The sequence below is a fragment of the Sus scrofa genome, chromosome 7, assembly GCF_000003025.6.
Source record: "Sus scrofa isolate TJ Tabasco breed Duroc chromosome 7, Sscrofa11.1, whole genome shotgun sequence".
Classification (NCBI taxonomy): Eukaryota; Metazoa; Chordata; class Mammalia; order Artiodactyla; family Suidae; genus Sus; species Sus scrofa.
Genome location: NC_010449.5, coordinates 63,087,768 through 63,114,562, shown reverse-complemented (window position 1 = coordinate 63,114,562; position 26,795 = coordinate 63,087,768). Strand labels below are relative to the sequence as shown.

The window sequence follows — 26,795 nt, the reverse complement described above, 5'->3', positions numbered from 1 at the left end:
GTGGTCAGCAATGGCTCCCCATCTCACTCAGAGAAAAGCCACGTGTAATCTGGGCCTGTATAACTTCTCTAATCAACTCTCTTAGCACTCTCCCCCAGTGGTCTTTGCTGTCGCCCAAACATGCCAGGACTATATCAGCTCTAGGCCTTTCCACTAGCCATTCCTTCTGCCTGGAATACTTCTCCCCCCGATTCTACTTGGCCAGCTTCCTTCACATGGTCACTGTGTAATGTGACCACTCTAACACAGTGACTGCTCCTCTTTACCCCAGCACTGATAAAACTCTTCATGAGGCTCTGCTTTTTCCTTTTTCTGTAGTACTTATCAACACCTAGCATACCACATTACTTATTTCTTTTTTACGTTTATTGCTGTCCCAGCTGGATATAAGCATCATCACAGAAGAGAGCTTTGTCTGCACTGTCCACCAATATGCACTAAGTATCCAAGACATGCCTGACACCTGGTAGTTTCTCAGTAAATGTGTGTTGAAAAAAATCCCAAATTATATAAAACAATAAACCAGTCACAACGGTGGGATTCCTCTTCAATGGTATGTAGAAGATGCAGCTTTAAGAATTTAGTGTAGAGATGGAGAACTCACCCATTCATTCAAGGAACCCATGATAATATCTAAAATAGCAAGTAAGTCTACTGAAACTTTCTGAGTTTGTACCTATCCTCTAAGTAGAATGGATTATTCCAAAGATAATTTTGTTAAGCAACATTTTGTGAATCAGAAAACATCTCAACATCTCCATGAAGTTGCAAAGGAACAACAACAGTAAAGACAGAGAAGTTGGCATTCACACATCCCCAAGACGTCAGTTACAAGACCAATGTTTCCCTTCATCAAGCCAAAAATTTTTTTATTGTCCTATAGCCCCTTCCTTGGCATTTTCAAATTAAATCTAAGACTTCTCTTTTGTTCTCCGAATTCACATTGTTCTAACCATTACTTTAACTGATTTTACGTGACATGATTAACTCTTTAAAATTTAAAAGAATCTTTTCATGATTTTAAAGAGAACCACAGAGGAATAAATGGTTTCGAACTGTGCAAATTTGAAATTCAAAAATAGAACAGCTACAGGCAGAACTGATATTTTTTCATCTACTCTACTAGTCAAGCAAATCATTACAACATCCTATTTGATAGCCTGCCCAGAAAATGTGGTAGCCCTACTGAATTATACGCAATGTGAGACTCATAAAGGGAAATAAAATATATTATACTTTCCTCTAATAACAGTTAAGGCGCACTACCTTTGTGGCACAGTAAATTAATATTATGTGCGCTGAACTGGCTAAGCAGGCAATGTGATTTGGCAGGCTTGAAAGATGTTGTTAAAAGTTATGCTTTTGGGCAAGCCACAGTCTTGAAAATTCTGAAGCAAATATTTTCATGGAAGTTTACTATTAGCATGTATTTTTCTAAAGAAACTAACTCTAAGCAATGGCTATTAGCATGATCTAATATGAGGGCAGTAATTTCCTTGGTGCATACTTCTTGCTCTCAGAGAGTTTTTAATCTCATTGACTTAAGAATTTAGGAAAATATATTTCAGTGTTATAAGTATACATTATGGCCTAGAAATCATGGTAGGATGAGTAAGTACAAGGGAGGAAGAGAAGCTGAGGCAGAGCTTAAAAATGAGTTTTAAAAAGCCACACTTTGAAGGCAAAGACATAAAAGTTGAAAATTATTAAACTAATGAATATCTCACATGTGAGCAAAGTTTTTTAAACAATTTCAGCTCAATGTAATATATTTAAATTTTTTTTTATTTTAATTCAGTGGAAGTTATCCTTTCATTTTCCTTTTGTTATTAACCTTTATATTAGACCCCAAGCAATCTCCAAGTATACTTAGGTAAGAAGTCTAATTTTCAGATATGCTGCTCTTTTATGGAAAGTTAACTGCTATATATGGGCCTTAACACAATTAGTAATGCAAGGAGAAACACCAGGGGAAAAATAAGTGTGGATTAGGCTGGCAGATGGTCAAATACCTTTAGAAGTGCAGAAAAAGTCTTCAAAGAGAAGGAAATGGAAGAGAAAGAGACATCACTTGTTTTACAGATTATCTGTGTATACAATATATATACATTCAGAAGAAGTTTGCATCATGTTTTGTTTATCTAAAGGGAAAAAAATTGTTCAAGCTGACCAGTATTTCAATATTGGAAGTTTATCAAAATACAAAATGGAGGCTGACGGAGGGGTCAGGACTTCATGGTAAGGCGTGTCTACCAAGTACCAGGACCTCTCTTTCTACTCGGCAAAAGACTTACCCAATCCTGGGAACTTCTTTATCCACCAGAAAGATAAAGATGTTTTGCTCTGCCTCAGCATTGATTTTTTTTAATTGAAATATGTGTGACATATAAAAGTATGTAAATTTAAGGTGTACAACATGATAATTTGATATATTTATATATTGTAATGTGATTGCCACTGTAGCAATAATTAGCCTCTCTATCACATCACAATTATCCTTTCTTTTTACTGGTTGGAATAATTAAATTCCAGTCTTCAAAAGTTTTATAACTTCTTCAGGATTGGTATTCCTTTTTTTTTTTTTTTTTAATGAACTGCCTGGGAAGAAGAATCCCTTTATATTTCTCAAGAATCAGGAACAGAACTCAGTCCCTCCTCGCCCACCCCTCCAATCCTGGGCTGAAGTTGGCTCTTTCAGGCCAGATGGTACACTCCTCTTCCTGACTATGCATTTAGTGGCATCATCTTGGTAGCTTGAAATTGGCCATGCTGGGAATATTTACACTAAGGAAAGTGGCAAAAGCTACAAATTGAAGTTTTTGCTTAACTGTCTGTTTTCCAGAGAGACATTTTTTAAATATTTACCAGCACAACACTGCCCAAATCTAACCACAAATTCTGGTGCCTTGCCTATTAGGTTCAAATAATTTTAAAAGTATAGTATTAGGAGTTCCCATTGTGGTTCAGCGGAGCTGACTAGTATCCCTGAGGATGTAGGTTTGATCCCTTGCCTTGCTCAGTGGGTTAAAGATCCAACATTGCCATGAGTTGTAGTGTAGGTCACAGATGCAGCTTGGATATTGTGTTGCTGTACCTGTGGCACAGGCTGGCAGCTGCAGCTCTGATTCAACCCCTAGCTTGGGAACTTCCATATGCCACATCTGCAGCCCTAAAAAGCAAAAAAGCAAAAAAAAAAAAAAAAAAAAAAAAAAAAAGTATAGTATAGTTTTTAATTACTAGTAGGTCTTTAACTCTGCTTGTTACGAGTTTCCAAAGGTCCCATAAATAATCTTTAGCTTATATTCTCTGTTCATAACAATTTAACAGTAAGAATTATGATCTTACACCAGAATTTTTAAGAAGTCCTTAGGACTGATATTCAAGAAAACCAACCATCCCACAAAACTACCCACCACACCTGTGATTCACCATGCTGCTGTGTAGATGCTCCTATTATCTAGACCACATAGAAATTTGGTAAAGAGAACAACTTCATTTCTCAGGAAAATAGCTTCCTTCCCCCGTCCTCTCCCAAGAGTATGAGCACCTTAAAAGAAAGGAGAAGAAATGCGGCTACAAAGCCAGCTTTGCCCTTAGTCACTGGACAGATGTCCAGAAACAGGAAGAAGATCTCAGGCAAATACACAGCATTTGGCTAAGTGAAGAATTTTCAATTTTGGGGGTCACAAGTAGCCAGTTCTTTCTTAGAAAAGGAAGTCACTAACACTAATTACCTTCAAAGAAAAAGAAGAATGAAATTATAATGCTTTCTCCCTAATTAGTACTACTTCTTGTAATCATATTATTCCTCATGAAAGAGTAAAAGACCTAGAACTTTTAAAATATTTGACACCAATGCCTTAATTAATATATAGCTAAGTTATCTACATGCAATCCCACTGCTTTAATACTTGTCTTTAGGTGACAGCTCTTAATTTTTTATTGCCAAATGACCTAGAACTATAGCTACACAAATTCTTATCTTTGAACTGTTATACTATACCAGCCTCTGTGCCATGCTCCTAGGAAATCCAACTAGCTTATTGAGTCAAGCATTTTAGGTAAATTCCAATATACCACATTCTTTATCAAGGTCTGTTTTATGGGGAAAAAACAAGAAAAATGATTCATTTTCAGGGACTCCTCTTTCAGTTACACAGGCAGCCATATAGTTTAATCACATAAAATTTCTACTAAGTATGAATTAAGCTAATCTTTATTTCTACATGAAAAACTTGCAAAAATGAAACTGACTGCACTTCAAGTAAAATAAGTGGCAGCTGAAAAACCAGTATTTAGATATTAAAGTGTGAGACATTACATAAACACGACGGCAGATAGATTTCATAATGCAAATATTTAATTGTAATAGCAATGAATGTATTACTACTCACAGAAACATTATCTAAATAATAACCAATGTTTGATTTCAGTTAATATTCTTAAATTACTAACTCACTAGAAACAACATTTGCCTCCCTGGCTTCCATCCCAATGAACACCATGGTTTCTTTGCTACTGCACAACCTTAAATGTGCTTAATCTCAATTTTCTAGGTGCCAGACAAGTCCATATCCAGGAGGCCATGAGCGTTTTCTTTCTTATTCTTTTTTTTTGCTTTTTAGGGCTGCACCTGAGGGATATGGAACTTTCCAGGCTAGGGGTCAAATTGGAGATGCAGCCGTTGGCCTATGCCACAGCCACAGCCACACTAGATCTGAACCGCACCTGTGACCTATACCACAGCTCACAGCAACACCAGATCCTTAACCCACTGAGCTAGACCAGAGATTGAACCTGAATCCTCATGGATACTAGTCAGGATCGTTACCACTGAGACACAACGGGAGCTCCATCCAGGAGGGTTTCTGTTCAACAGGTTTTTTTGAGTGCCCTCTGTGTAACTAGTTTTTCTAGCATAGTTCTAGATGTTGGTTCTCTTCTGCTTGCTTCCATTTTCCATTTTCTCAGGAAGCAAGGTAATCAGTGAGAGAGAGGATGAGGAAGGGGACGCTGGAGAGAGCAGAGAGAAGGTATGAAAAAGTTGTCTATAGGAGGTAGGAAAGGGATGGATTGGGGAAATGTAATGATTACTGAGGGTCGACTTGAGGCCAAAGGTCATGAATTTAGTGTTATTTTCTGCAAACACATTCAGTCATGTGTGTACAGGCGAAGTAGGCAAGGTAATATTGAACCAACATGAGGTTGTGCCAAATGAATATGAGGAAGTGAGAGAGGGCAAAGAGAAGAATGTGTGGCAGGAAGTGATTAGAATGGTTGACCATAGAACTGAAGCTAGAAAGGAGGGCACAGAGGGCAAATGATGATGAGGTATGGTGGTTAGATCAGTGGCTTGATTCTGTTTGGAGTCAGGATACTAGAAGAGAGAGCTGGAAAGAGAAGAGGTGAGTTAACAGTGAGATAACTACCAATTTCCATTCTTATTAATACGTAGCAGCTAAAATTTGGGGTTTTTTTCTCTGAATCTCCATTATCTATCACAATATATGGTACATCATCTATATACTGAATAAAAATGCTGAATGAACAAAATGAAGACCCTATTATTAAGTAATATCAAGCATGTGAAGAACAAATACACTGATGAACACTCACCATTCCTTAAACTAAATTCAGCAGATACTCTGTTTTGATCGCCAAGGTTCCTTTGAGTTTATGGTTTGACAAATATTTAACTAAGATCCCACAATGACCAAAATGTGCACACCTTTAGCAGTTAAAATACCTAATAGCCGATGTAAATCATACAGAAATGTAGAAAATTGAAACACTGACTAAAATAATTGTACAAATAAACACAGGCCTCCAAAGATGGGTTATTTACGAACCCAAACAAAACTACTTTAAGAGATTTTGAAACTACAGCAGAAAGTCCTCAAAAGTAAAAGGACACATTCATATTTATATTCAGAAGCAAGGTTAGATAATGAAAACATTATGAATTAATGAAACATTTTAAAATAATTAATCATCTTTTCTAGGGAAGGCAGCCCTAACTTTTTGTTTAGCAACTTAAAATGCATCCTCACTAGAAGAATCTCTTGATGGATAAATATTAAAACTATGACAATCAAGCCTGGAATTCTACAGGGTGCCTACATAGTCTGAAAATATAGATGAATAAACACAATTTCATGAAAGGAATTATCAATCTGTAAAAAGGTAAATTGTTACTATCTATTTTCCAGACTGCTGATGACTAAACAGGAGAAGTATGACTTCTATATTCACTCAAGGACTGGATTTAGCTACCAGGTAATTTTTGAATAAATAAAGAGTGAAGCGCAATATTTCTGTTTTAACTCTGATTTCTTCATGTGATACTTTGATGCTCCACAGATCAATTTCTTCATTTTTTTCTTATAAAGTAATACAGGGGGTATGTGAAATAATGGCAGAAACTAAAAGGGTACTACAATTTTAGGAACAAAACCAGAGCTCTACCAAAATTCATTCTCTTTCTTCCATGAGTCGTGACATCTCAGAAAGATGGCATTTCCCAGCATCTCTTGTGTGTGACCACATGACTAAGTTCTCACCCATGGAATGTGAGAGGCAGAGAGCTTGAGACCATGAGTATGCCTCTTTCCTACCTAATTCCCCTTCTCACTAACTAACTTCAGTGTGGCGGTAACTCAAGCTACGCCTTATGGATAACAAGACAGTGCCCAAGGGAATGACAGGGCGACCACTGGAAGGGAGCTGTGTCCTAGAGTAATTATGAGGAGCAGAGATTCCATGATGAACTGAAATACTACCATCAGGATGGATGCATGAAAGAGAAATAAACCTTTTGTTCTTTAACTCACTATATTGCTGGGTCTCTTTGATATAGCCCTTTAGTTTTACCCGACACATACAAAAGCAAAATTAAATAGCACCATCACACAGCTGCTAACTAGATTATAAATTCATAAATGTCACCTTTTATGAACTAAATTCAGTATTTGTTTCACAGAGTTTTAAAGATACTCCTAAAAGGAGCCGTTTATGTATTAAAATGGTGTTTTCCAGGGTGAACACATATTCCACATTTTCTGTCTTACCTTACCACTGAAAAGCTAGAGGAGTTTGTGTGAGAGAAACAATGCTTTCTTATTCACACAGGTGGTCAATTCTAACAAAAATCATTTGTCAGGTCTCCTTTGGTTGTTTAAAACAAAATTCAATACAAATCAGCTTAAACACAAAAAGGGAACTTGCTGGCACGTAACTGAAGTGTCGGAAATGGCAGGGATGCCTGGCTCCAAGGCTTTCTCTACCCTTTCCTCATCTGCTTGTCTCTGCTTGTCTTTATTAGTTCCTCTACAGAGAGGTATATTGCCTCAGAGAGCCCCAGTTCCCACCCTGTCCTCTTTTAGATGCAAGAGGCAAGCAGGACTCTTCACTGCTGGCTCCAAGAGAAACATCCTGGAAGGGCTTTGACTGGCCTCACTCTGGTCACATGTGAACCCATGGTCCAATCACTGTGGGAAGGAGGTTGTGGACATTTGATGGTGGTCACATGTTTACTCTTGGATGGAGGGCTATAGGAAAGACAATTCCAGGGCTTTAAAACACTTTGTAACATTTTTCTTATAATTTAAATCTCTTTGTAACATCATCTTCCTTATAATCTGGAAAATAAGACTGAGTTTGATATTTAAACAACACTCTAGCTGCTTCCTTATCTAAGTAATTAAGTTTTAATCCTAATTAACTGACTTCTTTCCCACACTGTTGACCATCTAGTGACAATGGTACTGGGACTAATTAATTGCACTTCATCTCAAAAACCACTTTTCTGGTAGAAGCTCTAGTTTATGGTTTGGTTATTCTATATTCCTGTGAGATTAGCAAACTTGGAAAGAAAGTGAAATGACTCAAGTTTTAAATATACATATATTGCATAAGTATGTTAACTTGTGAATGAGGCCCTGGCTCACCTAAACTTATCGTGTATAAAGTATTTATTGTATTAGAAAAAGAGTGCAGAAATAGGGAAGACACAATCCCTATTTGAAAAGTTTACATAATAACTCTGGAAGCCACTGCAATAAGGCATCCTAATTATTAAAACTGTACATTACTTCCTAGAAGGGCAAACAGAGGTAACTTTGGCTGCATGTTACAATCCACGATTCGGATTGGCATAGCATCTTGCACAAAAGTGTGTCCCAAAACACTTTATAGAAGTGAAATTTCATTCTCAAGCCAATATATGCTATACGTTACAGAGCAGCTGTATGCAAACATTGCCTCATGGAAAAAAAAAAAAAACAACAACAGGAAAAAACCTAAGGCATTAAATCATAAGATGAAAATTCAAAGAAAAACTTAGAAGACATGGACCACTAGGGCAGAGGAAGAAGAATAAAATGATAAGAAAGGAAACAGATCTCTGATAAGCTGAAGATACATCACACACTTTCTGTCCCCAAAAAAGTTGAGAGTGAGACAGTCTTTCATATGATTCAAAGGAGTAGTAGAAGTCAAACATAAAAAGTAAGAAGTGAGGGCTGATGAACTTTCAAAGTAGCAGTAAAATTACACCGTATTGGTAATCTCAACTGAGATGGGATAAAAGCAACACAATGATGTATTTTGAGTTCATTTGAATTATGGAAAACTATTATCTTGGAAGGTTAGGGGATGAGATGTACTGTGAAAACTAATTTCATAAGCATAAACACTATACCTAATTGTGCAGTATAAATAAATAGAATTTTATAACATAACTATTAATAATGATATGAAGATAAGCCAACTAGACCACATAATTTCAGAAGCTCACTTGGTTTTAAGAAATCATAAAATACAAATTTTTATCTCATTTTTGAGTCCTAGAGTACCAGTGAATGGGGAACTGTACTTAATAGTTGGCAACAGAGAACTCAAACTGTATAACTTAAACTGGATTTCCAACAGAAAATCTTGCTTTTAAAGCTAAATAATTTTGGGGGGATTGAGATGGCAGAATAGAAGGACTGGAGCTCTACTTCTCACCTAAAAACAACAAAATTTACAACCAAATGCTGAGCAATCTTCAACCAAATGGACTGGAAACTTTCAAAAAGATATCCTACTCCAGAAGACAAAGAGGAGGCCACATCAAGAGGTAGGAGGGACGATTATGTGATATAAGCAACCCCATACCTCCTGGGTGGGAAGCCCCACAGACTGGAAAGTAACTGGTTCACAGAGACTCACCTAAAAGAGTAAGAGTTCTGAGCCCCACATCAAACCCCCATGCGTGGGGATCTGGCACTGGGAGAAAGAGCCCCTAGAACATCTGGCATTGAAGGCCAGTGGGGGCTGGTGTGCAGGAGTTCCACGGGACAGCGGGAAGCAGAGACCCCATTCTTGGCAAGGGCACACAGACTTTCGTGTGCACTGGGTCCCAGGGCAAAGCAGGGTCTCCATGGCAATCTGGGTCGGACCTGGCTACGTTTCTTGGAGAACCTCCTGGGAAAGCAGGGGTGAATGTGGCTTGTTGTGGGGGAAAGACATTGGAAGCAAAGCTCTTGGGAATCTTCATCAGCATGTGTTTCTCTGGAGGTGGCCATTTTAGGAAAATCTGGACCCACTCATCAGCACTGAGAAGCCCCAGGGCAAACAACAATCCAGGTGGGATCACAGCCCCGCTCCTTAGTAAGCAGGCTGCCTAAATACCCCCCAGGAACACAGCCCCCTCTAATCTCACCCAGAGACAAAGCCCCATCCACCAGAGGGATAGGAATCAGCTCCACCTACCAGGGGGCAGGCATCAGTCCCTCTCATTGGAAAGCCTACAACAAGCCCCCATACCAACTTCAGCCACAGGGGGGCAGACATCAGAAGTAAGAGAGGCTACAACCCTATTCTCTGTAAAAAGGTCACCACGCCAAAAACCTATAAAAATGAAAAGACAGAGAACTAAAACTCAGATGAGGGAGAAAGGAAAAACCCCAGAAAATCAGCTAAGTGATCAGGAGAGTCTCAGCCTCCAGGAAAAAGACTTTAGATTGTTGATGCTGAAGATGATGCAAGCCGTTAGAAATAAACTGGAGGCAAAGGTGGATAACTTACAGGAAACACTGAGCAAAGAGATACAAGATATAAAACTCAAGAAAGAAGAGATACAAAATACAATAACTGAAATAAAAAATTCACTAGAAGCAGCTAATAGCAGAATACAGGAGGCAGAAGAATGAATAAGTGAGGTAGAGGACGGATTAGTGGAAATCATGGACGCAGAACAGAAAAAAGACTGAAAATAGATGAAGAGAGTCTCGGAGAACTCTGGGACAACATTAAATGCACCAACATCCATGTTATAGGAGTGCCAGAAGGAGAAGAGAGAGAGAAAGGGACAGCAAAAATATTCCAAGAGATAATATGGAAAAACTTCCCTAACATGGGAAAGGAACCACGCACTCAAATCCAGGAAGCACAACGAGTACCATATAACATAAACCCAAGGAGGAATACACCAAGACACATATTAATCAAACTGACCAAAATTAAAGACAAAGAGAAAATCTTGAAAGCAGCTAGGGAAAAGAAATAACAAACAAGGGAACCCCAAAAAGGTTATTGGCAGATTTTTCTGATGAAACTCTGCAGGCCAGAAAGGAGTGGCATGATATACTTAATGTGATGAAAGGGAAAAAACCTCCAACCAAGATTACTTTACCCAGCAAGGCTCTTATTCAGACTTGAAGAAGAAATCAAAAGCTTCACAGATAAGCAAAAGCTAAGAGAATTCAGCAACACTAAACCAGCTTTACAACAAATACTAAAGGAACTTCTCTAGGCAGAAAAGAAAAGGCCACAAACAGAAACAAAAATACCACAAATGACAAGACTCACCAGTAAAGGCATATATACAGTAAAGATAGGAAATTATCCATGCACAATTATGCCACCAAAATCAGAAATCATGAGAAGAGGAGGGTACAAATGCAGGACACTGAAGATGTACTTGCAATTAAGAGACCAATAACTTAAGACAATCTCATATACATATAGACTCATATCAAAACTTCAGAATAACTGCAAACCAAAAATCTACAATTGATACACAAACAAATAAGAAAAATCAACTCAAATACAACACTAAAGATAATCATCAAACCAGAAGAAGAGAGAACAAAAGAAGAAGGGAAGAAAAAAGAGCAACAAAAACAAATCCAAAGGAATTAATAAAATGGCAATAAGAACATACATATCAATAATTACCTTAGAAACCCTAAACAAAATGAAAAAACAACCCACAGAATGGGAGAAAATGTTTGCAAATGAATCAACTGACAAGAATTAATCTCCAAAATTTATAAACACCTCCTACCACTCCATACCAAAAAAACAAACAACCCCATCAAAAAATGGGCAGAAGATCTAAACAGACAGTTCTCCAAAGAAGACATACAGATGGCAAAAAAAACACATGAAAAGATGTTCAACATCACTCATTATTTGAGAAATGCAAATCAAAACCTCTATGAGGTATCACCTTACACCAGCCAGAATGGCCATCATCAAAAAGTCTATAAACAACAAGCACTGGAGAGGGTGTGGAGAAAAAGGAACCCTATTACACTGTTGGTGGGATTGCAAATTGGTGCAACCACTGTGGAAAACAGTATGGAGATGCCTCAGAAAATGAAAAATAGAACTACCATTTGATCCAGCAATCCCACTCCTGGGCATCTATCCAGAGAAAACCATGGCTCAAAAAGACACATGTACTCCAATGTTCATTGCAGCACTATTTGCAATAGCCAAGGCATGGAAACAACTCAAATGTCCATCAACAGAGGAGTGGATCCAGAAAATGTGGTACATATACACAATGGAATATTACACAGCCATTAAATGAACAAAATAACGACATTTTTAGCAACATGGATGGACCTAGAAATTATTATGCTGAGTGAAGTCAGTCAGACAATGAGACACCAACATCAAATGCTTTCACCGACATGTGGAATCTGAAAAAAGGACACAATGAACTTCTTCGCAGAACAGATACTGCCTCACAAACTTTGAAAAACTTATGGTTTCCAAAGGATACAGGTTGCGGGGTGGGGGGAAGCTCTGGGGGTGTGGGATGGAAATCTTATAAAATTGGATCGGGATGATCATTGTACAACTATAAATGTAATAAATTCATTGAGTAATAAAAATGAAGTTTTTTTAAAAAAAGGAAAAAACAAAGCTAAATAATTTTTAAATGGAAATTAGGCCCAAGAATAAGAAATTTTGACTTTATTTCCCATCATGTAAATAAGAATAAAATATTTTTTTAAAATTCAAATGCTCCATTTTGGGTATTCACTTGAAGGTTAAGTTTCTATTTCAAGTATCATCCACAAAGCAAATTAATCTTCTATACATTGTGTGCCTAAACATTATTCTGGTTCTATAAACTCCAAGGTTATCCATTTAGCAAGGGTTTTATGTAACTTATTAAAAACTATGCACTTCTTTTAAGGGGATATATTCTTGAGTACTGGAGTTTTCCACAAAAAAAGTATGATTAACTCTGTATCTTGTAAGTTATTCACATTTGGCATCTACTCATTTTTATTTGGCAAGTATCACATTTTACATAATTCATATAACATATTGCATGAAGTGAAGAAATTAAACCTATAATATATATTATTTCCCCAAATATTTAGAAATACTGAATTCTCAACAGTGTTGTAAATGAATTTGGTATCACTATCCTTTAAGAGGCTGAAGATGACACACATTATCACTAATTTTGGCAGTTTAACAAGGGTTTAGCAATGGGATATATATGAAGAGTCCCACTAGACTAGGTACAAATTTTTCCTTTACCTTCTTAAATGCACAGTATTTTTAAAAAATCCATGCCATCTGAAAAAAGAATCATGTCTTAAAAGGAAAAAATAATTGACTTTTCAGAAATTTTTATACAATCACATATCTTAAGAATGATGACAGAATAAACGAACCTCCCCCTTCGCCCCCACCTTCCTCTTCTTCATATGCTCACTCTAAAATGAAAAGCAGTATAACAGAGTGGTTAATAGTGCCAGATCCAGGAGTTCCCCTTTTGGTAGAACGGGTTGAGAATCCAACTGCAGTGGCTTGGGTCGCTGCAGAGATGTGGGTTTTAATTCTCAGCCCGGCTCAGTGGGTTAAAAGATCTGGCGTTGCCCCAGCTGCAGTTTTGATTGCAGCTGCAGCTCAGATTCAATCCCTGGCCTAGGAACATCCATAGGCCATGGGTGTGGCCATTAAAAACAAGACTAAACTAAACAAAACAGCACCAGATACAGAGGCAGGCTGCAAATCTTGGTTTAGCAGTTTATCTGTGTTGGAGGTAAAAACAGTAATGACTTTAGCACTTGGCACAGTGCCTGGCATATTACAAGCCTGGGACAAACAGTGGCTACTCTTATAGCTGCTTTGCAACTCTGAGACTTCCAAGAAAACCCTGAGTTTTCCAGAGACAATGGCGACGAGGGTTCCAGCAGCACTGCTGATGTCAGCCTCCCTAGTCCCAGCATCATCTCAGAGTCAGCAATTCTGGTGGTAGTGGCACAGGTGGGACTGCAGATGATTCTTCACCCTGGTCCATTCTGGTGGCCACTGTCCATTATGCCCTTCTCTAAAGACGGGAAAATCAAGGAGTAGAAAAAGACACACACACGGCTCTGAAAACCTCAGTTTGAGTTCTGAATCAAGTTTCACAGATCGCTTATTCCACGGGTTCTTAGCCTATGGCTGGACTTTGGAAAAAGGAAGGTGTCCATGAACTCAAAGAAATTATCTGTCAAGTTTTTAATTTAATGTTCAATTATATGGCAAGAGACGACTATGACTTTCGAGAATTTCTCCAAAGATTCCGCATCCTTAAAATGATCAAGAACCACCCACTAAGCTTCGGTTTCCTCCTCCGTAAAGTGGGAATAAAAATCATAGTCCTACTTGCTCCACAGGGTTGTCCTGAGGACCCCTTTAAATTGAATGCGAAAGCACACTAAAGGCATCACCATACATTTGTTATTTCTGACTTTGCTGTCATTATTTTTTTTAATCTATTTGCATGAATATTTCTGATTGCAGAGTGTCATCTACAAGGAACTCAAAATCTTCCACCTACTTTTTCAGAGTCGTGTCATAGCTTACCCAAGCAGTAAGCATTGAAAAGAAGATTGAGGCTCAATCTCCAGAAAATAGTCTACAGATGTGTTTTGTTCAGTTCACAGTGTTCTTTTCACAATGAATTGGTTGTCAAATATTCAGAAATCAGAAGTTTTCACATGAAATAATTAGATTTCCAGGTTATTTGAAAAACTGAAATATCTTGCAGCCCTGAGTCACTTTCCCACAAGGCTGCAACTGGCCAGAGCCAAGAACAGGGATGTGTGTCACTACCTACCACCCGCCTTCCCCCCACTGAAGGTGAATCTGGCTCTTTGGTTCCCCTCCTTTAACCAGCTGGTCGTATAAGTGTCCCCAGCTTACAGATGTTAATTCTAAATCTTAACTGAGTTTAATTATGGTTTTGAAAATATACAAGGTGCCCCCCGTTTTGTTCTTAGAATGTTCTTTCAAACTTCAAATATAGAATAGTTAGAATAGACATTCAGGCAATTGAGAACAGTGCTTTTATTTTCCATATATGTTATTTTTTCTATTAGTGAATTCTCATATTTTGAAAGAACATCCTCCAACAGGAATATTAAAGAACAAGACCCATGACATGATTAAAAGATCCAAGAAAGAGGCAAGTGATGTGACTGAGAAAAAAATCATTTTAGCCAAGGAGAAGGTCTGACTGTGACTCATAATTTGTCAACAGGAGAAAGAGGTGGATTGCTAACATAGCACCGGGAAGAACCTGAAATGAATCAGCAACTCAAAAAGCCTCCTATTTTCATCTTGAGCAAAAATGTTACTTTTAAGGATAAGAAAATTGTGAAATATTGATGGTGGAAATATTGATTTGTTTCTCTTACATTTCATTGGTTGCAAGAGATTGCTTACACAAGGCTGACTTTTCTCTGGAACTTATGGAGAGGAAGAACTACCATAAAAAGTGAACATGCATGGTGGAAAATGAAGGATTAGGAAGTCCTTGATCTTCCTTTTCAAGTCAAATATTCTCTCATGTTATTAAGGACCCCCAAATAATGATGCTATGGGTTATAATAAAGAAGAAAAAAAAGACAACAGAAAACCCACTTAGATATGATTAGAATGGACTTCTTTCCAAAACAGTTCTTTTTTTTTTTTTTTTTTTTTGGTCTTTTGTCTTTTTAGGGCCGCACTCGCGGCATATGGAGGTTCCAGGCTAGGGGTCTAATTGGAGCTGCCAGCCTATGCCACAGCCACAGCAATGAAGGATCCTTAACCCACTGAGTGGGGCCAGGGATTGAACCCTCAACTTCATGGTTCCTAGTTGGATTCATTTCCTCTGTCCCATGATGGGAACTCCCCAAAACAGTTCTTAAGCTCTAGTCCAAGATTATTTGCTCTAAGGAATATTCTATTTTTTAAAAATTGATGATATTGGCACTGGAATTTTGATTCAAAAGATCAATACCTATACCTATAAAAGATTTCAAGATTTATACAGCCATTATCAAACTAAAATTTATTCTGGATCATGTACTACATAGTGGATACTTTGGCAAAAGTTATATGGATAAGCGAGGCCATCCACATCAGCAGTATAGACCACAGGAAGTTTTTCTAAACCTAATTGCAGGGGCCATTTGGGTTAGAACAAGGTTGCACTGTAAATCTGCCATTCTTAGAGGGCCAAATTTCTCAATGCATATTGAACCAATATTCCTGCTATGAAACTGCGTAAGCTAGATTCTGTGCCACTGTAGTAAAACACTCCTCAATAAACTTGTTTTCACAAGAAGTTTGCCCACTCATGTGTCCCAAAGCTGTTGTAATCTTCATTGTTGAGGCTGATCTAACAGCAGGAACATTATTCCATTTCTTGACAAGTTTAAAGTTCTCTAATGAATAAAGCTAACAGCTTATGGCTGCTTCGCCTGTCCCCTGATTACCCCTGAGGGATTTTCTTTTCTTTTTTTTTTGTCTTTAAAATTGGCCTCCTAGTTTGTTTTTAACTACCTTGTGCAAAGAGGTCTGACGGGGATAGCAGATCAAAGATCAGCTCGCAACATAAAAAACAGCTGTTGTTAATTAAAGGCAAATGAAGGACATTTGACCAGATTCTTTATGAGACGCCTTGTCACACATTCAACAGTCTATAATCCCTGTGACCTTGTCCCTTGGTCCTGAACTGTCACTAAACCTGAGAAACTGATACCTCTCAAATACATACAAATAGAAAAAAGGAAGGAATGTTCAGGGTGTGGCTTAAGAAAGAGGAAGTGATGTGAAGGAAGTATACTAATGAAAGTGAAATTACCTGGGACAGGTGGAAGTCACCTGGGGTTTCCTTTGGAAAGCACTGAGCACTTTCCCACATTAAAAGTAAAATGACTTGTTATAAAGAGGTAGAAGTAGCATTGAGAGATGAGTTACTCTGCTATGATTTGAAAGAAAATGAACTAAAGAATAGTCTTATACAGTATTTATATCTTAAAATTCTTTTTCAATTTTTCTGATTTTTAAAATGTTATTAAATCTAAATCACTCAAGTAAAATAACTTTTTATAATTTTTAAAGCAATGCATTTCATTCTAAATATTTCAGAAATCCCAGAGGCATGGAAGAAAGAAAATGAAATTCTCCCAAATCCCAGCTTCAGGGAGAATCTCATTAGGATTTATATGTAAATCAAAAGAAAAAACTGAACAGGTACCAGAAAAAGTGAAGCTGCACAGTACCTATGTTTGTGAATGGCCAAGATGGCTACAAAGCATGAGGGATGGAGTGAAAGGTCTGGGTTCTGACAAGTCATTAACCTCTATCTACACCAGAAAAATGGCTGTCAGGGTCTGCACTGGTTCCTTAAAAGTGCATCTCCAGCATGGATAAAAGAAAAGGCACTGCATCCTCTGTAATTCCCAAAGTGATTGGATAGCTTGTGGTCCACCTGTTAGCGTACTTGCTATAGCCCAGAATAGCAAGCTCCATACCTGACTTCCACTTTCTCTTTACTATAGATTAAAGATTATAGGAAAATGCCTACTTCAGAGGACTATGTAAAGAAATAGGAGATCAGGCCCCTCCCCCACCCTCTTCTGGCCGAGGCTTATTTCTTCCGCCTCTGCCTCGGCTCATGGTCTTCCGGCCACAGCACTGTGTCAGGGGCTGTGCCTGGAACTGGCCAGGGCTGTGGCCAGTGGCTGGGTCCTGGTGGTGGGCACGGATAGCATGGCTGCAAGCTCCTAAAAAACCCCTTGTGCTCAGCGGTTTCTCACACATCGACTCGATTGATCTGGATACTATTGATGTCAGCAACCTCAACAGACAGTTTTGTTTCAAAAGAAACATGTTGGAAGATCAAAGGCCCAGGTTGCCAAAGAAAGCGTCCTGCAGTTTTACCCAAAAGCTAATATCATAGTCTACCTTGACAGCATCATGAACCCTGACTATACTGTGGAATTTTTTCGACAATTTATATTGGTTATGAATGCTTTAGATAACAGAGCTGCCTGCAACCATGTTAACAGAATGTGTCTAGCAGCAGACGTCCCTCTTACTGAGAGTGGAACTGCTAGTCATCTTGGGCAAGTAACCACTATCAAAAAGGATGTGACTGAGTGTTATGAATGTCATCCCAAACCAACCCAGAGAACTTTTCCCAGCTGTACAATTTGTAATACACCTTCAGAACCTATTCATTGCATCATTTGAGCAAAACATTCATTCAACCAGTTGTTTGGGGAAGAAGATGCTGATCAAGAAGTATCTCCTGGAGTTCCCGTCGTGGCGCAGTGGTTAACGAATCTGACTAGGAACCATGAGGTTGCGGGTTCGGTCCCTGCCCTTGCTCAGTGGGTTAAACCATCCGGCATTGCCGTGAGCTGTGGTGTAGGTCGCAGACGCGGCTCGGATCCCACATTGCTGTGGCTCTGGTGTAGGTCGGCGGCTACAGCTCTGATTAGACCCCTAGCCTGGGAACCTCCATATGCCACAGAAGCGGCCCAAAGAAATAGCAAAAAGACAAAAAAAAAAAAAAAAAAGAAGTATCTCCTGATGGAGCTGACCCTGAAGATTCCTGGGAACCAATGGAAGCCAAAGCCAGAGCCAGAGCATCTAATGAAGATGGTGACATTAGATGTATTTCCACTAAGGAATGGGCTAAATCAACTGGATATGATCCAGTTAAACTTTTTAACCAAGCTTTTTAAAGATGATATCAGGTGTCTGTTGACAATGGACAAACTATGGCTCAAAAGGAAACCTCCGGTTCCCTTGTACTGGGCCAAAGTGCAAAGTCAAGGAGAAGAAACCAATGCATCAGATCAATGAAACGAACCCCAATTAGGTCTGAAAGACCAGCAGGTTTTAGATGCAAAGAGCTATGCACATCTTTTTTTGAAGAGCATTGAAACTTTGAGAGTTCATTTAGCAGAAAAGGTGGATGGAGCTGAGCTCATATGGGACAAGGATGATCAATTTGCAATGGATTTTGTCACCTCTGCTGCAAATCTCAGGATGCACATTTTCAGTATGAATATGAACAGCAGATGTGATATCAAACCAATGACAGGGAACATTATTCCTGCTGTTGCTACTACTAATGCAACGAGTGCTGGGTTGATAGTATTAGAAGGATTGAAGATTTTATCAGAAAAAAATAGACCCATGTAGAACAATTTTTTTTGAATAAACAACCAAACCCAAGAAAGAAGCTCATATGTCTTATGCACTGGATCCTTCCAATCCCAATTGTTATGTATGTAAACCAGAGGTGACTGTGTGGCTGAACGTCCATAAAGTGACCATTCCCACGTTACAAGATAAGATAGTAAAAGAAAAGTTTGCTATGGTAACACCACATGTCCAAATTGAAGATGGAAATGGAACAATCCTAATATTTTCAGAGGAGGGAGAGGCAGAAGCTAATTACCACAAGAAGTTATCAGAATTTGGAATTAGAAATGGGAGCTGACTTCAAGCAGATGACTTCCTTTTGGACTAAACTTCATTGATCAACATCCTTCATAGTGAAGACCTAGGAAAGGATGTGGAATTTGAAGCTGTTGGTGATGCCCCAGAAAAAGTGGGGCCCAAACAAACTGAAGGATGCTGCCAAAAGCATAACCAATGACAGTGACGATGGAGCTCAGCCTTCAACAACCACAGCACAAGAGCAAGATGATGTGCTCATAGTTGATTCAGATTAAGAAGATCCCTCAAATAATGCTGACATCAGTGAAGAAAAAGAAGTCGTAAGAGGAAATTAGATGAGGAAGAGAATGTCAGTGCAAAAAGGTCACGCACAGAACAGACAGAAGAACTTGATGTTACAGTGTTAGATTGAATGGAAATGTCTCTGAACAAAACTTTCTTCCGTGTTAGGCCTTCTGGGCAGAACCAGGTTAATTGTTATGTCCTTGGTTCCAAAAGGAAAAATTTGACACCAGTGACTTAAAGATGATTCTGCTCCCTTTGAAAGCATTCATTTTTTTAGAACTATTAGAAACATTGCAGTATGCTGTATTGAAAGTAGGAATATAGTTTTAAGACCCTTTGAACAAAGTGTGGGCATAACCAGTCATGAGATGAAACAACACAATGCATGCTGCCTTTTTAACAGTGTTAAAATATTGTGGTTTAGTAAAGTTGATACCTGGTTATAAATATTATGCCTTTACTTTTGGTTAGAACGAGAATTATTTTTAGCCTAGATCTAACCATTTTCATTCTTAACTGACTGAAACAAATTCAAAGAAGTATTAAGTGCTGTACATTGAAACTTGTTTTTAAATGTTAACTTGGCACTATGTATATTAATGTAAAACAGTTGTTAATTTACTCAAGTTTTCAGCTTATACTGCCTGGTATGTCCGTAAGAAGCCAATTTTGTGTATTGTTACAGTTTCAGGTTATTTGTATTTGATGTTTGGTAAAACCTAAATACAACTATAATGTACTTCTGCACCAAATAAATGGCATCTGCATACTTGTTAAAAAAGAAAAAAAGAAATAGGAGATCATATCCCTAGGGATGCTTTGGAAATTGCAAAGTATTAATTATTTACTAACTATTACTAGTGGTAATTAAGGTGTTGTGGAAAACACTAAAAATGAATAAGAACGTATCTTTAAGGATCATGTACTTGGAGATAAAATATAGAAACAAATAAAATATTAATTAAAATTTGAAACCAGGTCCAACTTACAGTGCAGTGTGTCAGATAATCATAAACTGAACTGTAAAAATCTGAGAAGGGATAACAAAATAGAGTATAAGTTTGGGGTTTCCTTATTTGTTTCTAACAAATGTATCAGAATGAATGAACACAAGTGATTGCTATCCTTTTATAAGTTGTCAATTTTGCCCCCCTACAAACATACTAAAAAGGTACTGCCACTGTTTGAAACATTCTTGTACCCTACAGAATTCCCTTGAGCCTATGCTATATAATTTTTAAAAACTTAAAGTGATAACTGGTGACAACAGATTCAGTTTCTGGAAAGAACCAAGCATCAGATGGAATCAAGAGTGGTGAATATAGAAGCTGATCAGACTGGCTCAGACAACCTTAGATAGGGAAAAAAAAAAAAAAACCAACAACAACAAAAAAACTGTGACCAGAGAATGATGAAATTACTAATTAATAATTGTATGTAAGATATGTTATTTCTGAAGAGTATTCCAAAAGTGGATATCCCAAAAATATTTTGATTAAGGCAGTACCATAAAATAAGCTACTAGTTAAATGGGCAACATTTAATTGAGTAATTAAATCCTGATTTTTTCTTCATTTAATAAAGTACAGGTTACTTTATGTTCACATTCTGTAATTACATAGGAGTTTAGAGGAGGAAGGAATGGGAAAGCTTTACAGTCTAATTTGGGTATGCTACTATTGAAGGATAGATCAGACATGGTTGGGAGAGCAGGCAGAGAGTGAATTTCAGGGAGGGGAAGTGATGTGTGAAAAATGATGGTGAGTTGGGGTTATAGATCAGTGGTAGAATATTTGACTGCAAAAAATGATGGTGGGGTACGGAGGACTTCTGTGGCAGTGAAGCTATTCCTTAAAATACTACAATAATGGATATATGTCATTATATATTTGTCAACACCCATAGATGTATAACACCTAATATAAATATGGACTTTGGATGATAATGATATGTCAGTGTAGGTTCACCAATCATAATAAATATATTCTCTAGTGGGGGATGTTGATAAGTGGGAGGTTGTATGTATATATGTAGGAACAGAGGGTATATGGGAACCTCTCTAGTTCCTCCTCATTTATACTCCACAAAAATAACATCTATTAAAAAAAAAAAACAGTGGGAAAGCATAAGGCATTAAGGAAACTTGAGGAAAGAAGAATTAGAAAGTATTCCATCCATGTTGCTGCAAATGGCATTATTTCGTTCTTTTTGCACAAATGAACCTTTCCACAGAAAAGAAAATCATGGACTTGGAGAACAGACTTGTGGTTGCCAAGGGGGAGGAGGAGGGAGTGGGATGGATTGGGAGTTTGGGGTTAACAGATGCAGACTATTGCCTTTGGAATGGATTAGCAATGAGATCCTGCTGTGTAGCACTGGGAACTATGTCTAGTCACTTATGATGGAGCATGATAATGTGAGAAAAAAGAATGTATACATGTATGTGTAACTGGGTTACCATGCTGTACAGCAGAAAATTGATAGAACACTGTAAACCAGCTACAATGGAAAAAAATAAAAATCATTATACACACACACACACACACACACACACACACATATATATATATCTATAAAGCATTCCAGGGAAAGCATAAAAGACTATAAATGAGAAAAGAAGGAAAAGTTCCAGGAAACAAAATGATTTCAGTAAACCCAGTGTTGTCCAACAGAACTTTATGCAATGATGGAAATATTTTATAATTTGGGCTGTCCAATATGGTAGCCACTAGCCTCATGTAGCTACTGAGTACATGAAATGTGTCTAGCATGACTGAAGAAATGACTTTTTTAAATTTATTTTTAATTAATTTAAATCTAAATAGCCATATAGGGGTTATAGATACTACACTGAATAGTGTGGGATAGAGCATGGAGTGGTGGTCTTGTGAACTAGGGAAGGAGAATTATATAGGAGATATAGAGGAAAGTTATATAGGGATATATGGGAATTACATAGGAGATTGCTAGATACAAGAGGATCAAAGAGTAAAATCCACAAAAAACTAAAGAAAAATGAAGAAAATCTGGAATTTAGTTAACAGTACACACCAGTTTGATTTCTTAGATGTATTCTGGCAATATAAGATGTTAATTTTAGGGGAAATGGATGAAGGGTATATGGGAACTCTCTGTAAACTTTTCTGTAAACCTAAAATTACTTCAAAACTTAAAATTTATTTAAAAAGTAAAATAAAATCTACAAGTATTTCTCTCTCCTGTAAATTTATTATCAAACAAATGTCCAATGCCCTTCCTACATCTGGTAAGCCATCAAATAAACTACTAACAACTAATTGTGAAACAAGGAAATATACTGATTTTTAAGAGTGGAAGCATACCAAGGTACAAAGAGAAATGTACACAGAAGGAGCCCTGTATGTGCAAAGGAATGGATGCAGCCCCACCATAATAGCCTCATTCTCAGTGTGCTCATCATGGGTGGGTCTCCATCTACAAGAGCTCTGTGAGCACTAAGCTCTGGTGGGTTGTCCACATGCAGAGGTGGGTATAAAATCTAAGCCAGTCCCCAGGGGCTGTGCTACCCATGGATTTAAGCACCACCCAGTGGCATTGTAACCTCAGCACCTATGGGACACCTAAGTGAATTACTGGTGCTCCTGTGGCCGAGGCAGGTCTGTTGTTAGCAGATGTAGACATGCATAAATGCATGTGGAAGTGGGGCTGGAGTCTAGGATGATTCCACAGCTCCCACAGCAGGTCCAGGTTCTTGACTACAGTAGTCCTGGCACCTGACTTCAGCAGATATGTGCTAACAAATTTGTGCTGGTGGCATAATGAGCACAGCACCTGAAGGATACTTAGGCTGACTGCCTGCATTCCCACAGCTGAGGCAGGGCAAGGGCAGTGCTTGTGAGTCCACACAACAGGGGCTACACCACAGAGTGCACCTCCAGATGGACAGCTCCTGTGAAGGAATACTCAATGGCTCCTCTCCTAGCAGGAGTGCTCCAGTCCTGCCTACCCCACAGTACAGCTCAGAAATAGATCTGGTTGCTTCTACTCTACCAAGTGGGGAGCAGACAAGGTCCCCAACAGACCTGTGATAACCACAGAGCAAAGAGGAGGACTTGCTTAATATCCACTGCAGGCCCTGGTCACCACAGCAGCACTCAAACCCCATCAAGGAGACAGAAGCCAGCACACACTGAGGAAAGATGTGGCAAGCATCCATACTGAAAATAGTCCTCTAATTAAAAAATATTAGCCTCAAGCAGGCTACATGAGGATGCTGGCACATAAAAACAGCCCTCTAAGACCACAATAGATAATTATTTTCCCCAAACTCATAGAGAATTATAAGTAAAATGAAACAGCAGAGACACTACTCCCAAACTAAAAGATCATGAGAATTCCCCTAAAGGACAAACAAAACAGACCTATCCTGTCTATCAGATCCCAAGTTCAAAAAGGAGGTAATGAAAATATGAAGGAATTAAGAATGGATATCAATAGTAACACTGATTACTTTAAAAAGGAACTAGAAACTATAAAGTCAATTAAAATTAGAAAGCTCATTTCCTAAGACAAAAGCTGAGCTAAAGACAATAAATAGCAAACCAAATAATGCAAAAGAATGAATAAGGGATCTAAAAGATAGAATAATGATTATCACCTAATCAGAAAAGCAGACAGAAAGAAAAATGAGGGAAAAGAAGCAGTATAAAAGATCTATGGGATAATAAAAAGTGTGTCAATCTACACAAAATAGGGATCCCAGAAGGAAAAGAAAGAGAAAGCAGGAATTAAAATATATTTGAAGAAATTATGACTGAAAACTTCCCAAACCTAAAGAAAGAAACAGATATTGAAGAACAGGAAGTACAGAGGGTTCCAAACAAGATGAACCCAAACAGATCTACACCAAACAGATTAAAACTAAAATGGTATAAGTGAAAGATAAAGGGAGGATTCTAAAGGCAGCAAGAGGAAAACAAAGAGTTGCAATGGAAACTTCATAAGGCTATCAGAAGATTACTCTACAAAAACACTGCAGGCCAGAAGGGAGTGGCAAGATTTATTCAAAATACTAAAAGGGAAAAACTTGCAACCTAGGATAGTCTACCCTGTAAGATTATTATTTAAAATAAAAAGATAAAGAATTTCTCAGACAGGCAAAAAAAAATAAAGGAATACAGCAATACTAAACTTATTCTAAAAGAAATATTCAAAGGTCTTCTCCAAATAGAAAATAAGCAAGAATCTACAGGAAAGAGAAAATCACAATTGGAGAGTTTATCAATTAAATAAGCCAGTACACAGATGATGACAATGAGGATGATGATGAGGACAGTAACTGTTGTGAAAGCAATGATAACTACAATGAATAACAAAAGGATAAACACGAAGCTGTATAAAAAGGAACATCAAAATCATTAAATATGGGAGAATAGAGTAAGAAAATGTAGTTTTTTTTTTTTTTTTTTTTAGAATATGTTTGAGCCTATATGCCTACCAGTCTAAAGCAAGTAGGTATAGTAATGGGTTAACATACTTGAAAAATGGAGTAATCATGTACCAAAAACATACAGTAGATGCACAAAAAACTAAAAAGAAGAAAACACATGTTCCCACTGTGGCGCAACAGGATTGACGGTGCCTTGGGAGCAATGGAACACGTGTTTGATCCCCACACCAACAGTGGATTAAGGATCTGGCATTGCCACAACTCCAGCTTAGGTCAAGACCATGGCTCAGTTTGCTAGTATTTTGTTGAGGATTTTTGCATCTATTTTCATCAGTGATATTGGCCTGTAATTTTCTTCTCTTGTGGTATTACATTAAAAGGACGGTACATCATTATCAAGTGGGATTTATCTCAGGGATGCAAAGATTCTTCCATATCCGTAAATCAATCAATGTGATACACCACATTAACAAACTGAAGAATAAAAACTATATGATCCTCTCAATAGATGCAAAAAAAGCCTTTGAAAAAATCTGACACCCATTTTTGATAAATAAACCCTTCAGAAAGTGGGCATAGACGGAACCTACCTCAACATAATAAAAGCCATATATGACAAACCCAGAGCTAACATCATTCTTAATGGTGAAAAGCTGAAAGAATTCCCACTGAGATCAGAAACAAGACAAGGACGTCCGTTCTCACCACTACTGTTCAACATGGTTTTGGAAGTCCTAGCCACAGCAAGCAGAGAAGAAGAAGAAATTAAAGGAATCCAAATTGGAAAAGAAGTAAAACTATCCCTATTTGCAGATGACATAATATTATACCTAGAAAATCCTAAAGATGCTAACAGAAAATGGTTAGTGCTCATCAACGAATTTGGCAAAGTCACAGAATACAAAATTAATACACAGAAATCAACTGTGTTTCTATATACTAACAATGAAAGATCAGAAAGAGAAATTAGGGAAATAATCCTGTTTACCATCGCATGAAAAAGAATAAAATACTTAGGAATAAATCTACCTAAAGAGACAAAAGACTTGTACTCTGAAAACTATGAGATGCTGATGAAAGAAAGCAAATGGAACCAAACAGACACAAACAAATGGAAAGACATACCATGATCTTGGATTGGAAGAATCAGTATTATCAAAATGACTATACTACCCAAGGCAATCTACAGATCCAATGCAATCCCTATCAAATTACCAAGGACATTTTTCACAGAACTCAACGAAATATTTTAAAGTTTGTTTGGAAGCACAAAAGACCCAGAATAGCTGAAGACATCCTGAAAAAGAAAAATGGAGATGGAGAAATCAGGCTCTCTGACTTCAGACTATACTACAAAGCTACAGTCATCAAAACCATTTGGTGCTGGCACAAAGACAGACATATAGATAGGTCAGTGTAAAAGGACAGAAGGCCCAGAATTAAACCCATGCACCTACAGTCAACTAATCTATGACAACAAAGGAAGCAAGAATATACAATGGAGAAAAGACAGCCCCTTCAATAAGTGGTGCTGGGAAAACTAGACAGCCACATGTAAAAGAATGAAATTAGGACACTCCTTAACACCATACAGAAAAATAAACTCAAAATGGATTAAAGACCTAAATATAAGACCAAATACTATAAAACTTAGAGGAAAACATAGGCCAAACACTCTCTGACATAAATCACAGCAGTATCTCCTCAGATTTACCTCCTGGAATAATGATAGTAAAAACAAAAATAAGCAAATGGGACTTAATTCAACTTAAAAGTTTCTGTACAGCAAAGGAAACCCTAAACAAAACAAAAAGACTCCCACAGAATGGGAGAAAATGTTTGCAAATGAATCAACCAACAAGGGATTAATCTCCAAAATTTATAAACAACTCCTACCACTCAATACCAAAAATAAACAACCCCATCAAAAAACAGGCAGAAGATCTTAACAATATTCCAAAGGAGACATAGATGGCCAAAACACACATGAAAAGATGTTCAACATCACTCATTATTTGAGAAATGCAAATCAAAGCTACTCTGAGGTACCACCTTA

General features: G+C 37.7%; 1 protein-coding gene and 1 pseudogene across 7 annotated transcripts in view; one reads left to right on the top strand and one right to left on the bottom strand.

The window, feature by feature from the left end:
* The window catches only part of SLC25A21 (solute carrier family 25 member 21), a 518,509-nt gene that overhangs the window by 212,072 nt on the left and 279,642 nt on the right, over nt 1-26,795 (bottom strand). The gene's annotated exons all lie outside the window — the stretch shown is intronic.
* Nucleotides 13,469-20,721, top strand: LOC100626204 (annotated as a pseudogene).